At 48.7% G+C, this 12,900-nt stretch overlaps 1 protein-coding gene across 3 annotated transcripts in view; it reads right to left on the reverse strand.

Moving 5' to 3' along the window:
• The window catches only part of ASCC1 (activating signal cointegrator 1 complex subunit 1), a 165,498-nt gene that overhangs the window by 142,748 nt on the left and 9,850 nt on the right, over positions 1–12,900 (reverse strand). The window lies entirely within an intron of this gene.

Raw genomic sequence — 12,900 nt, forward strand, 5'->3', positions numbered from 1 at the left:
TCAATGGCCAAATCTGGACTTCAATTTAACTCGGCGAGACTCAAAGCAGCTTCTTTTAGATGCACTATGCCACATCCCACCAAACCCAACCCAGTACATTGTATTAGGAAAAATCGTAAAACTTATTTGATTAAATAGTGAAATGAACTAACTACCTGGAGAAAATAAGCCTAGCATTACCTTCCCTCCTCCCTCCTTCCCAGGGCTTGGCAAAAAGAGAGCTCAAGCATGATGAAGGAATGGCTTCAGAAACAGGCATTAGCTGTATGTTGGCTTCTACATATCCTCTTAAGATTCAAGATGGAGAAAATATTAACAGCTTAGGGAAGGCTGTTCTGGGGACACCCAAGTGTCCCCAGAAGAGGACAGATGGCAGCCAGTGACCAGGACCCACAGTCAGCCACCCTAAGAGAGCAGGTGGTGACACTGCCTTTTATGCATAAAACATTTTCCAAAGCATTTTCACTTACCTTGTCTCTTGATTCTCTCAACCCTGTAAATAAATGAGACAGGTTTTTGCTTTTTCATAGGGTCTCACTCTGTTGCCCAGGCTGGAGTGCAGTGATGCAATCATAGCTCACTGCAGCTCCAACCTTTTGGTCTCAAGCAGTCCTCCCGCCTAAGCCTCGAGTAGCTGGGACCAGGGTGTATGTCACCATATCTGGCTTTTTTATTATTATTATTTTTGTAGAGACAGGGTCTCATTGTGTTGTTCAGGCTAGTCTCAAACTCCTGAGCTCAAGTGATCCTCAACCTTGGCCTGCATGAGCCCCCATACCCAGCAAACTTAAGATAGGCAAGTATTATTTTACAGTTGAGAAAACAGGCACAGAGAAGGTAAGATACCAAGATTATAGCTAATAAGCAATGGGCTGGGTACGGTGGCTCACACCTGTAATCCCAGCACTTCGGGAGGCCAGGGCGGGAGGATCACTTAAGGTCAGGAGTTCAAGACCAGCCTGGCCAACACGGAGAAACCCTGTCTCTACTAAAAATACGCAAATCAGCTGGGCATGGGGGTGGACACCTGTAATCCCAGCTATTCAGGATGCTGAGGCAGGAGAATCACTTGAACCCGGGAGGTGGAGGTTGCAGTGAGCCAAGATCGCACCACTGCACTCCAACCTGGGTGACAAAGCAAGACTCTGTCTCAAAAAAACAAAAAATTGTTGATGTCAATCTGACACACAATTCCATATAACTTTTGTCTCATGGTAATGAGATAGCAATAGTATTTGTTTTACACAGTCGAACAAAGTTTCCCTTTTTGACTTCACAATTAATTGTCCAGCATCAGCTTTGAAGTCCAGAGGTTTCACTAAAACACAAATGTGTTACTGATTACTGCTGTCCCCTAAATGACACCCGGAATGACAGTGTCTGGATTCTAAATCAGGTTCCTGACCCGAGGAGCTCTCTTTATCTGCCCATTTACCTACAGCCTGTGGCTCCCCTTCCCCACATGGCTGGGAGTCTTTGAATCTGCTGTTCCCAGTCAGAGTACCAGATACTAAAATGGTAGAAACTGGGCCTTAAGGCTAGAACCCTCACCTCTGTAAAGGGAAGAGGCCAGAGCCAGGAGATTCCTATCATCCAGAGGAAGAGGAGGAAGCTGCTCAGGAGCTGGCCCCCTTTCGGGCAAACGTAAAAAAATATTACATTTAGAGGAGGCCGCTTTGCCTCTCCCTGTCCTTTCGCCAAAGCACCTAACTTTGCCGAAAATATCTTGCCAGGCCTTCTAATTGCCTGAAGTTCAACCAAAACAAAGCCTTTCATTTAACTAAAGAGATGATAGTCTTAAGTAACAGGTACTTGGGAGAATTAAAGCTTGGACTACAGGCAGACTGTAATGATACCAGATCTTTTCCTGTTTTCCCAGAGCTGACTTGGATGGAGATGGCACTAGCCTTCTGTGCATGAATGTATTAGCATCTGGTCAAAGAGAGGGTCTTGGAATTGTAGAGCTGAAAGAGACCTTAGAGGTCATCTAGTTCTCCCCTCATTTACATATAGGAAGTTGGGACGTTACCTATCTGGTTCACTGCTGTATCCTCAGTACCTAGGACACTACTTGGCACATAGTAGGTGTATCATAGGTCTCTGCTGAGCGAATACATAGGAATTCGTGTGTTGTCTCTGTTTTAGAAACTACTAGCTATTTCTAGGCCAGGTGTGGTGGCTCATGCCTGTAATCCCAGCACTTTGGGAGGGCAAAGTGGGCAGATCACCTGAGGTCAGGAGTTCAAGACCAGCCTGGCCAAGATGGTAAAACCTTGTCTCTACTAAAAATACAAAAATTATTTGGGTGTGGTGGTGTGTGCCTGTAATCCCAACTGCATGGGAGGCTAAGGCAGGAGAATCACTTGAACCCAGGAGGGGGAGGTTGCAGTGAGCTGAAATCACGCCACTGCACTCCAGCCTGGATGACAGAGTGAGACTCCATCTCAAAAAAATAAATAAAAGAAAGAAACTACTAGCTATTTCTAAGGCAAAATCCATAGTGGAGTAATACCTGAGGTAATTCAGATAGTTAATGGGCACAGCCAAGACTATCACTCAGCCCAGAGCTCCTATAACACCACCCTGACAGGTGGAGGCTGTGGAACAAATGGAAACCATTCCAAAGCAGCCATCTCATATGATCCCATCCACACAATGAGCCAAGGCAAAGGGCACTGGTGGTTCCCTACCATCCTCATGGTCTCCTGCCACGGACCTGGTGGTAGGATCACATGTCAGCATCCATGAGCTAGTCTCACCTCACAGGTACTCTCATTTCTCTAGTCTGTCAAGTTTCCCCAGAAGGAGTTGTTTTCCCAAATCAGCCTGTTTCTTTTTCTAATATAAGCTGTTTAGAGGTCAGATGCTGTGGTCTGTAGCACTTTGGGAGGCCAAGGTGGGCAGATCACCTGAGGTCAGGTGATCCAGAGCAGCCTGGCCAACATGTTGAAACCCCATCTCTACTAAAAATACAAAAATTAGCCAGGACCGGGCATGGTGGCTCACGCCTGTAATCCCAGCACTTTGGGAGGCTGAGGCGGGCGGATCACCTGAGGTCAGGAGTTTGATACCAGCCTGGCCAACATGGCAAAACCCCATCTCTACTAAAAATACAAGAATTAGCTGGCATGGTGGTGTATGCCTGTAATCCCAGCCACTTGGGAGGCTGAGGCAAGAGAATCTCTAGAACCCGGGAGGTGGAGGTTGCAGTGAGCCAAGATCGCACCACTGCACTTCAGCCTGGGAGACAGAGCGAGATTCTATCTCAAAAAAAAAACCTGTTTAGAGCAGGTAATGAAACAACATAAAATTTGTTACAGCAATAGAGGGGCTGTTCCTTTCCAAATGTCTTCTATTCTTTCAGCAGACACTTAGCATTCACTATGTGTCTAGTGTCTGCTAGATGCCAAGGATATGCTATAAAACAAGACACAATCATCAATCTTAAGAGGTTTATAAATAAATATTAAGAGGGACAGAAAGGTCATTTTAAGTGTAATAACTGCTCTGATTGGGAAAGTAGAAGGTGCTAGACAATGCCATAGCTGAGACAACCAATCCAGCTGGGCTAGGCATCAAAGAGGGCTTTAATGGAGGATGAGGTTTAGGCTGAGACCTGACGAAAAAGTAAGTGGGGGCAGGACGTGGTGGCTCACGCCTGTAATCCCACACTTTCGGAGGCCCAAATGGGAGGATCGCTTCAGGCCAGGAGTTAAGACCAGCCTGGCCAACATAGTGAGACCCCCACCTCTACAAAAAATTTACAAATCAGCCAGTCATGGTGGCACATACCTGTAGTCCTAGCTACTCCAGAGACTGAAGCAGGAGGAGTGCTTGAGCCCAGGAGTTCAAGGCTGTGATAAGATGATTGTGCCATTGTCTGGGTGACAGAGCAAGATCCTGAGTCAAAAAAAAAAAAAAAAAAAAAGGCCAGCACAATGGCTCAGCCTGTAATCCCAGCAGTTTGGGAGATGGAGGCAGGTGGATCACATGAGGCTAGGAAGTTTGAGACCAGCCTGGCCAACATGGTGAAACCCCGTATCTACAAAAAGAGAAAAATTAGCCGGGGCATGGTGGTGGGCACCTGTACTCCCAGCTACTCAGGAGACGGTGGCAGGAAAATCGCTTGAACCTGAGAGGCAGAGGTTGCAGTGAGCCGAGATTGCACCATTGCACTCCATCCAGCCTGGGTAAGAGAGCGAGACTCAAAAAAAAAAAAAAGACGTGTCATATACAGGATTTGGTGACTGGTGGAACTTGGATAACTCAGAGGAGAGGACTCCCAGGTTTTCTTGTGTCAGGAGCTGAGGGACTAGTGGTACCATTGACTGAGATGGGGTACAGAGAGGAGCAGGCTAAAGAGATGACCAAGAAGCAGGTGGCTCCACGGGTCTGCAGTCTGGAGAGTGAGCTGGGCTGGAGTTAGATTTGGGACTCAGCAGCCTGGAGGTGTTTATTAAGACAAAGGTGGAGAGTGGATAGATTGTCCAGGGAGAGAACCCATGGAGTGAGGAGAGAATCACACCAAGGAGGGATCATCAGACATGTAAGGGACAGGCAGAGGAGGAAGACCCAGGAAAGCAACTGGCAGGAAGTCCCCAGAGAGACAGGGAACAAGGAATACGGCGTCACAGAAACCAAGGGGAAAGCACATTTTGAGAAGAAGGCTGCAAACAGCAGTATGTGGTACAGCCAAGCAATTAAGTGAGACAAGGGAAGGAGAAGGCCCACTGCAACCTCCGCCTCCCAGGCTCAAGCGACTCTCCTGCTTCTTTTTTTTTTTTTTGAGACGGAGTTTGGCTCTTGTTGCCCAGGCTGGAGTGCAATGGAACGATTTCAGCTCACCACACCCTCCACCTCCCGGGTTCAAGCGATTCTCCTACCTCAGCCTCCCAAGTAGCTGGGATAACAGGCATGCACCACCATGCCTGGCTAATTTTTTGTAGTTTTAGTAGAGACAGGGTTTCTCCATGTTGGTCAGGCTGATCTCGAACTCCCAACCTCAAGTGATCCTGCCCACCTCAGCCTCCCAAAGTGTTGAGATTACAGGCATGAGCTATCGCGCCAGGCCCTCGTTTCTCCTGCTTCTTGAGTAGCTGAGATTACAGATGCCCACACTACGCCCAGCTAATTTTTGTGTTTTTAGTAGAGACAGGGTTTCACCATGTTGGCCAGCCTGGTCTCGAACTCCTGACCTCAGGTGATCCACCTGCCTCAGCTTCCCAAAGTGCTGGGATTACAGACGTGAGCCACCACACCTGGCCATTGGGATCTTACCATGGAGACTGTTGGTGACTTTTTTTTTTTTTTTTGAGACAGGGTCTCGCTCTGCCACCCAGGTTGGAGTGCAGTGGCATGAGATCACAGCTCACTGTAACCTTGCCCTGCCAGGCTCAAGCAATCCTCCCATCTCAGTCTCCTGATTAGCTGAGACTGCAAGTGCATGCCACCATGCCTGGCTAATTTTTGTATTTTAGTAAAGACAAAATGCCATGTTTGCCATGTTGCCCAGGCTGGTCTCAGACTCCTGGGCTCAAGCAATCCTCTCGCCCCGGCCTCCCAAAGTGCTAGGATTACAGGCCTGAGCCACTGCACCTGGCTGGTGACTTTGTCTTAAGAGCAGCCATTTCAGGGTAGCAGAGACAGAGCCAGAATGCTGCGGGAGAAGAGTCAGGGGAAGGGGGGAAAGTGGGGCTAAATCCAGGCAACACTTTCAAGAAGTTTGACAGACTGGCTGGGCGCAGTGGCTCACATCTGTAATCCCAGCACTTTGGGAGGCTGAGGCGGGCAGATCACCTTAAGTCGGGACTTCGAGACCAGCCTGACCAAATGGAGAAACCCCATCTCTAATAAAAATACAAAATTGGCCAGACATGGTGGCACATGCCTGTAATTCTAGCTTATCAGGAAGCTGAGGCAGGAGAATAGCTTGAACCCGGGAAGCAGAGGTTGCAGTGAGCCGAGATCGCACCATTGCACTCCAGCCTGGGCAACAAAAGCGAGATTCCATCTCAAAAAAAAAATAAAAAAGTCAAAGTTTGACGGGAATGGGAAGCAAAAATGAGGGACTGGGAGGGAGACAGCTCAAGGAGAATGCATAGCGAAGAGTTCGTTTTTTTCTTTTACGATGGGAGAGGTCAAAGAAAAAGGGGATAATTGACGGACAGATCCCTGAGGAATTGGGAGGAGGTGGGAGCCAGAGTCTGGCTGGCATGAGGCGGGAGAACAGGACGGTGCTGATATGAGTACATGTGTAGGAGAGGCAGCAGAAAGAGGGGGCATTCCCATCGATGACCTCTATTTTCTCAGCGAAGGAGAGGCAAGTTGGCCTACTGCCTGTGTCCCAGGGTCAGAAGGCTTGCCAAGCCCATTCAGGGGCTGTGGCAGCAAGAGCTGTAGAGTTTGCAGGAGCCCCAATCTTTGGGGAAGTCCACCAGCAGCTCTCAGCAGCCTGGCAGGAGGAATGGAAAAAATGAGCAGTTGGTGGTTAAAATCTTGCATGGCAGGGGTAAGGGGCTAAGCAAATTGTTGGTCTAGGCTAGAGAGGGAAGGAAGTGAAAACAAAAAGAGGCCCCCAGAGAGAAACTAACAGGGTCAACCGCTTATTAAGGGTCTACTATGGCACAGGGAATGCATAGGGAAGGAGAAAGAAAAAGATAGGGCATAGTTTCCAAACCTGGCATGCTTCAGAATTAAGCTGAAAAAAACAAAGGCAGACTCTTGGCTTCATTCCTGGGGTCTAGCAGCTCTAAGGGAAAGGGGGTCACATGTGACAGTTATGTAGTCAGATCTGGAAGCCTCTTGGACCCATGGAAGTGACAGAGGAGTAAACAGACACATGCAATACATACTGTGGGATAAGGCCATGGCCCTGGTCTGTACAGGCTGCCATGGAAGCCAAGAGGACGTGGGGGTGGGAATGCCGAGGAGATGACAAGGAGCCTTTCCTAGAGAAGCGAGCCTGCTCTTGAACATGACAAAGAGAACGAGCGCACGCCAAGCACAAAGGGGAAGATGCCAAGCACAGGGAACAGCATGTGCAAAGTCAGGAACTGCAAGTCCCTTGGAACACCCACGTGGAACTGCAGCTCATTTGGTGTGGCTGGAGCACGGCGCGTAAACGGGGGTGTGGTGAGAAGTCTCAGGAGAAGGAGGCAAGAACCAGATTGTCTGAGCCTTGTTCACCACGCTCTAGTTTCCATCCAAAGCACATTTCTCTGAAAGAGCCAGGGATGCCTAAGAAAGAGGCCAAGAATCCCAACTTGCACAGTAAATAATTTAGAAAGCAGGCTCGTCTGAGCCTGGAAGGGTTGGACCCCTTAGGCTGGTGTAATGCAGCAAATGTGAACTTTGCAGACCACTAGGTGGTGAGCAGTATTTTTGCTCTGACTGCAGACAGCATTCACAGATTTTTAGTTTTTTATTTACTTTAAGGGAAAGGCATATGTCGTAAATACACAAAGAATTATGGAAGGAGCCTTCCTTCTGGGCTCTGAGCCAAAAGCCAGGATAAGAGGCAGCCTGAAGTGATCACATTTAAAGTATATGGACATTGCAGAAAGATGTTTTTCCCCCAAATGGCTTCTCCTCCCTTTTTCCCTGGCCCCTAAAAGCCTGAAGTAAACTCCCACACCCTTCCTCTCCCTCTCTTTTCTCAGAAATCTCGAGACATATATTTGAAGATAAACCACACAAACACGGACATTTGTTTAGCAAACTGAAAGGTTACATTTGGGGGGCTGTTCAAGTCACACTCTACCCACTTAACTTTCTGCAGTTTCCAAAATAGAGTCAAATTTGTAATATCTTACAAAGTCAGAGCAACTAAGCTTTCAAAATAAACCCACAATGATCAGAGGACAACCTACGACTTTGCCACCCTAGGCCAATGTCATTCCCCAGAAAGGACTCAGGGCTCATTCTGTAATCCTGCTCCAATGCTCAAGGCTAGAGAATGCTTTTTGCATGGCCAGGCGCGGTGACTCACACCTGTAATCTCAGCACTTTGGAAGGCCAAGGTGGGCCGATCGCAAGGTCAGGAGTTCGAGACCAGCCTGGCCAACGTGGTGAAACCCCATCTCTACTAAAAATACAAAAATTAAGGGGCCGGGTGCAGTGGCTCATACCTGTAATCCCAGCACTTTGGGAGGCCGAGGCAGGTGGATGACCTGAGGTCAGGAGTTCGAGACTATCCTGGTCAACATGGTAAAACCCTATCTCTACTAAAAATACGGAAAAAATAAATTAGCCGGGTGTGGTGGCACGTGCCTGTAATCCCAGCTACTTGGGAAGCTGAGGCATGAGAATCACTTGAACCCAGGAGGCAGAGATTGCAGTAAGCCAAGATCGCCCCACTGGACTCCAGCCTAGGTGACAGAGCAAGACGCCGTCTCAAAAAAAAAAAAAGACAGAATGCTTTTTGTCCACATTCCTGATAATGAAAAGGAGAATCAGACTCTCAGAAGCAGCCCAAGACCACAGCTTGAGTATAAGTCGCCTCCAGAAACCAACAGACTCAGGAGCCAGGAAGAAGGTAGAACATTGTCCCCAAGGCATCTCTCGACAAAGAGAGGTATCCATCCCAAGGACTAGAAAAGATGCTGGAAGAGCAGGATGAAGGGTCAAGGCAGAAGGCAGCCTTGCTGTCTGAAACACAGGGCCCTGACACCACCTGTAGTTAAGCCTTATCCAGTACCCTGCCAGCCAAGGAGGGTCCTTATTAGGCAAATAGGAAAACAAAGGCTGAGCCCCAAAGGTCTGCAGCTTCACTTGACCTTGGGATCAATTCCTCTTCCAACTGCAAAGGGGAATTTCTTGTCCAAGAACAGATAAGCAATCTCCCATTCTGAGTTACTGCAGTCTCTCTTTCTACCATGCTGGTTCTGTGGCCATGGTGCACTTTCCACTCAAAAGAGTTAGGCCAGCCAGGTGTGGTAGCTCACACCTGTAATCCCAGCACTTTGGGAGGCTGAGGCAGGCAGATCACTTGAGGCCAGAAATTCAAGAGCAGCCTGGCCAACATGGTAAAACTCTGTCTCTACTAAAAATACAAAAATTAGCTGGGCATGATGGTGCCACCTGTAGTCCTAGCTACTCAAGAGGCTGAGGCAGGAGAATTGCTTGAACACAGGAAGCAGAAGTTGCAGTAAGCCAAAATCACACACTGCACTCCAGCCTGGGCGACAGAGCAAGACTTTGTCTCAAAAAAAAAAAAAAAAAGGCTCCTAGGAGTAGCCTAATTGGAAGCTGCTGAAGGGGATGGAAAGTCTTCAATAACAAAGGCAGGTGTGATGATCAGGAGGACCTGGGCTCAGAACTCACACCTCTCATTCTGTACCCCAGGTCTCAGGTTAGGTACAAGTAGCACCCAGGCACTGGGAACCCTGGTAACAGTCATCACAGTTAACACATGGGGAGCAAGGGGTTGCTTTAGGTGGGGCATTGTGCCAAGCACTCCCCACACACGATGTCATTTACAGAAAGACCACGTGGGATGGGAGGAAGCCACCAAGTCATAGCAGGGATGGCAGGAAAGAATCCTACAGCCTAAGACTGATGGGTCCTTGGCTATTATATTAGTTTGCCAGGGCTGCCATAACAAAATATCACAGACCAAGTGCTTTAAACAACAGAAGCTTATTGTCTTGCAGTTCTAGAAGCCAGAAGTCCAAGATCAAGGTGCCAGCAAGACTGGTTTCTTCTGAGGGTTGTGAAGGAAAAAATCTGTTCCAGGCTTGTCTCCTTGGCCATCTTCTCCCAATGTCTCTTTACTTAGTCTTTCTTTTATGCATGTCTCTGTCCAAATATCCCCTTTTTATAAGGACACCAGTCCCACTGGATTAGGGCCTACCCTACTGATCTCATTTCAACTAGATGACCTCTTTCAAGACCCATCTCCAAATAAGGTCACATTCTGAGATACTGGGGTTAGGACTTCAACATACAAATTGGAGTGAGAACAACACAATTCAACCTGCAACAACAATCTCTAACCCAGCCCTCTCTTTACTTTATTTATTTATTTATTTTTGAGACGGAGTTTCGCTCTTGTTGCCCAGGCTGGAGTGCAATGGCACAATCTCGGCTCACTGCAACCTCTACCTCCCAGGTTCAAGCGACTCTCCTGCCTCAACCTCCCGAGTAACTGGGATCACAGGCATGTGCCACCACGCCCAGCTAATTTTGTATTTTTAGTAGAGACAGGGTTTCTCCATGTTGGTGAGGCTGGCAACTCCCAACCTCGTGATCTGCCCGCCTCAGCCTCCCAAAGTGCTGGGATTATAGGTGTAAGCTACCACGCCTATTTTTTTGAGGTGGAATCTTACTCTGTTGACCAGGCTGGAGTGGCTCACTACCACCTCTGCCTCCCGGGTTCAAGTAACTCTCCTGCCTCAGCCTTCCTAGTAGCAGGGATTAGAGGCATGTGCCACCACACCTGGCTAATTTTTGTATTTTTAGTAGAAATGGGGTATTCACCATGTTGCCCAGGGTGGTCTCGAACTCCTGATCTCAAGTAATCCCCCCTCCTCAGCCTACCAAAGTACTGGGATTACAAGTGTAAACCACTGCGCCTAGCCTCCAGTTGTTATTTTTATTGGCAAAGTTATGAAAATCCTTGAGCGGGAAAGTGATTTGCACAGGCTCCATCAAGTTGACAAAACCAAGACTGGAACATAGGTCTTTTGGGGGCCCCAGCCTTTAGCAGACTTCCCCAGGAGCAGCAGCATTGTCTGCTTTTGGAACCCTCTTCCCCGAGAAGGAAATCCCTGAGCTTGGGCCAGTCTAGGAAGCACCCAGTTGAATCTACAGGCCTAGGACACATGGAAACCCTTTTACCAACCAACATCTGGAAAGGGACTCTGCAATGCCAGAGTAGAAGGAGCCTTATTAATGGAGCTTCATATAGGTACTGGGTCTTATTTTCAATGGCCAGGCCTCTCATTAAGGTGGCAGGAATGCAGCCTGTGCACAGCTCTGCCCTTTACTTGCAGCCCCCAATAATCCAACAATGCAGTTTGCCAGAAGTTGGCTGGGATTGTGCTGGGTTTCTGGGTTTCTCACAGGTTCTCCCTCCTTGTTCACTGTCTTCAGACCCACCTTTGCCTGAGGCTGCCCAGAGGCTAATAGATCTCTATTTTGCTGTTGTGAGAATTCACAAAAGTCACTTTTTTTTTGAGACGGTCTCGAACTATTGTCCAGGCTGTAGTGTAGTGGCACAATCTCGGCTCACTACAACCTCCACCCCTGGGGTTCCAGCGATTCTCCTGCCTCAGCCTCCCAAGTAGCTGGGACAACAAGCACGTGCCACCACGCCCGCCTAATTTTTGTATTTTCAGTAGAGATGAGGTTTCACCATGTTGGCGAGGCGGGTCTCAAACTCCTGACCTCAGGTGATCCGCCTGCCTCGGCCTCCCAAGTGCTAGGATTACAGGTGTGAGCCACTGCACCCAACCCCAAAAAGACACTTCTAAAAGCCTCATGAAACTAGCAGGAGAAACATAAGTTTAAGAGCCTTGCTCTTGCAGCTTCAAAAACAAGGAGGCGAAAAGTGAGATTGAATATAGCATAAACCACAGACTGAGTTGACAGGCTGCAGGGAAGGAAGTGAAAAGTTCACCTTGTCCTTCCCTCTAACAGAGGATTGCTGGTTTTGCAGAGGTTTGCTTTTTTTTTTTTTTCATTCAATAAAAATAGCTCGGTGGGACAACATATTATAGCAATCGTGGAAATAAAAACCAGGAACCACATCATAGGATGTGCTGCTCCAAACTTGGCGCAGATCCCCCAGGCAGCTCCAAGTTCCCTCTGGTTTAGGCAGCGGCAGCGGAGGCCCTCCCCTGTCCCAGGTGGGACCCGGCCTTCAGAGAGGAGGGGAAGCAGTGGAAGGGAGGCGGTGGAACGGAGGCATCAGCTGTTTCCCTTGCCTCTGGGCCAAGACCCTGGCCACAGTAGAAACAACTTCGTCCCCTGTGTCTGCCTTCTGCACTGTAAAAAGTTTCCATCACAAAGGGTCGCGATTCAGGAAACCAAGGTTAGAAGCAAACGGGTCTTATTTGAAAATGGTCAAACCTGACCAGGCCTTGGACTTCCTGCATTGATGGCTCTCCTGGGGCCTGGGACCAGCCCAGCAGGGTGGGGTGGGGCAGCAATGCAGGTTACAGGATGTGAAAGTGGGGACTGAGGTTAGGAAAAAGAATAAAAGGCTGTGACCAGAACACACCCAGCAGAGGCCATGTGCAGTTCTCTTCTTCTTCAGGGTTTCCTGTGGGTACACTGAGAACATTGTGTTCTGGCTGAGAACTTATCCAGCGGAGCCTGCTGCATACTCAGCCCCTGGGTCCTAGTGCTGCCTCTCCCCTAGCCTCAGGCCTGGTTCGCCTACCTGCACCTGTGTGCAGCCCACTGTACGAGCCAGGGAGGCTGTCTCCATTGTGCCCTCCTGCTGGGTGAGGCCCCCAGCCACCAGACTCCAAGCACTTAAGATTCTGACCCATCCCGCATTTCCAAAGCCTGCCGGGTGCCCTCCCACAGTTGCATTTCATGTCCCTCATAACAAAACAGCTTTCAGATGACAAAACTGAGGTTCAGGGAAACTGGGAGGAACAACCAACATCAGTCCCTATCTATATTTGTTTATTTTAGAGAGGGGGGTTTCACCTTCACCCAGGTTGGAGTGCAGTGGTGCCATCATCACTCACTGCAGCTTCCAACTCCTGGGCTCAAGTGAGCCTGAGCCTCCTAAGTAGCTGGGACTACAAGTGTGCTCCACCACCCCTAACTCATTTTTGTATTTTTTGTAGACACAGATTCCCATTATGTTGCCCAGGCCGGTCTTGAACTCCTGGGCTCAAGCAACCCTCCCGACCGGGCCTCCCAAGATGTTGGGATTAAGACATGAGC

The sequence above is a fragment of the Aotus nancymaae genome, unplaced genomic scaffold (genome assembly GCF_030222135.1).
Source record: "Aotus nancymaae isolate 86718 unplaced genomic scaffold, 86718_ANA_hifiasm-v0.15.2.pri h1tg000010l, whole genome shotgun sequence".
In the NCBI taxonomy this organism is placed as follows: domain Eukaryota; kingdom Metazoa; phylum Chordata; class Mammalia; order Primates; family Aotidae; genus Aotus; species Aotus nancymaae.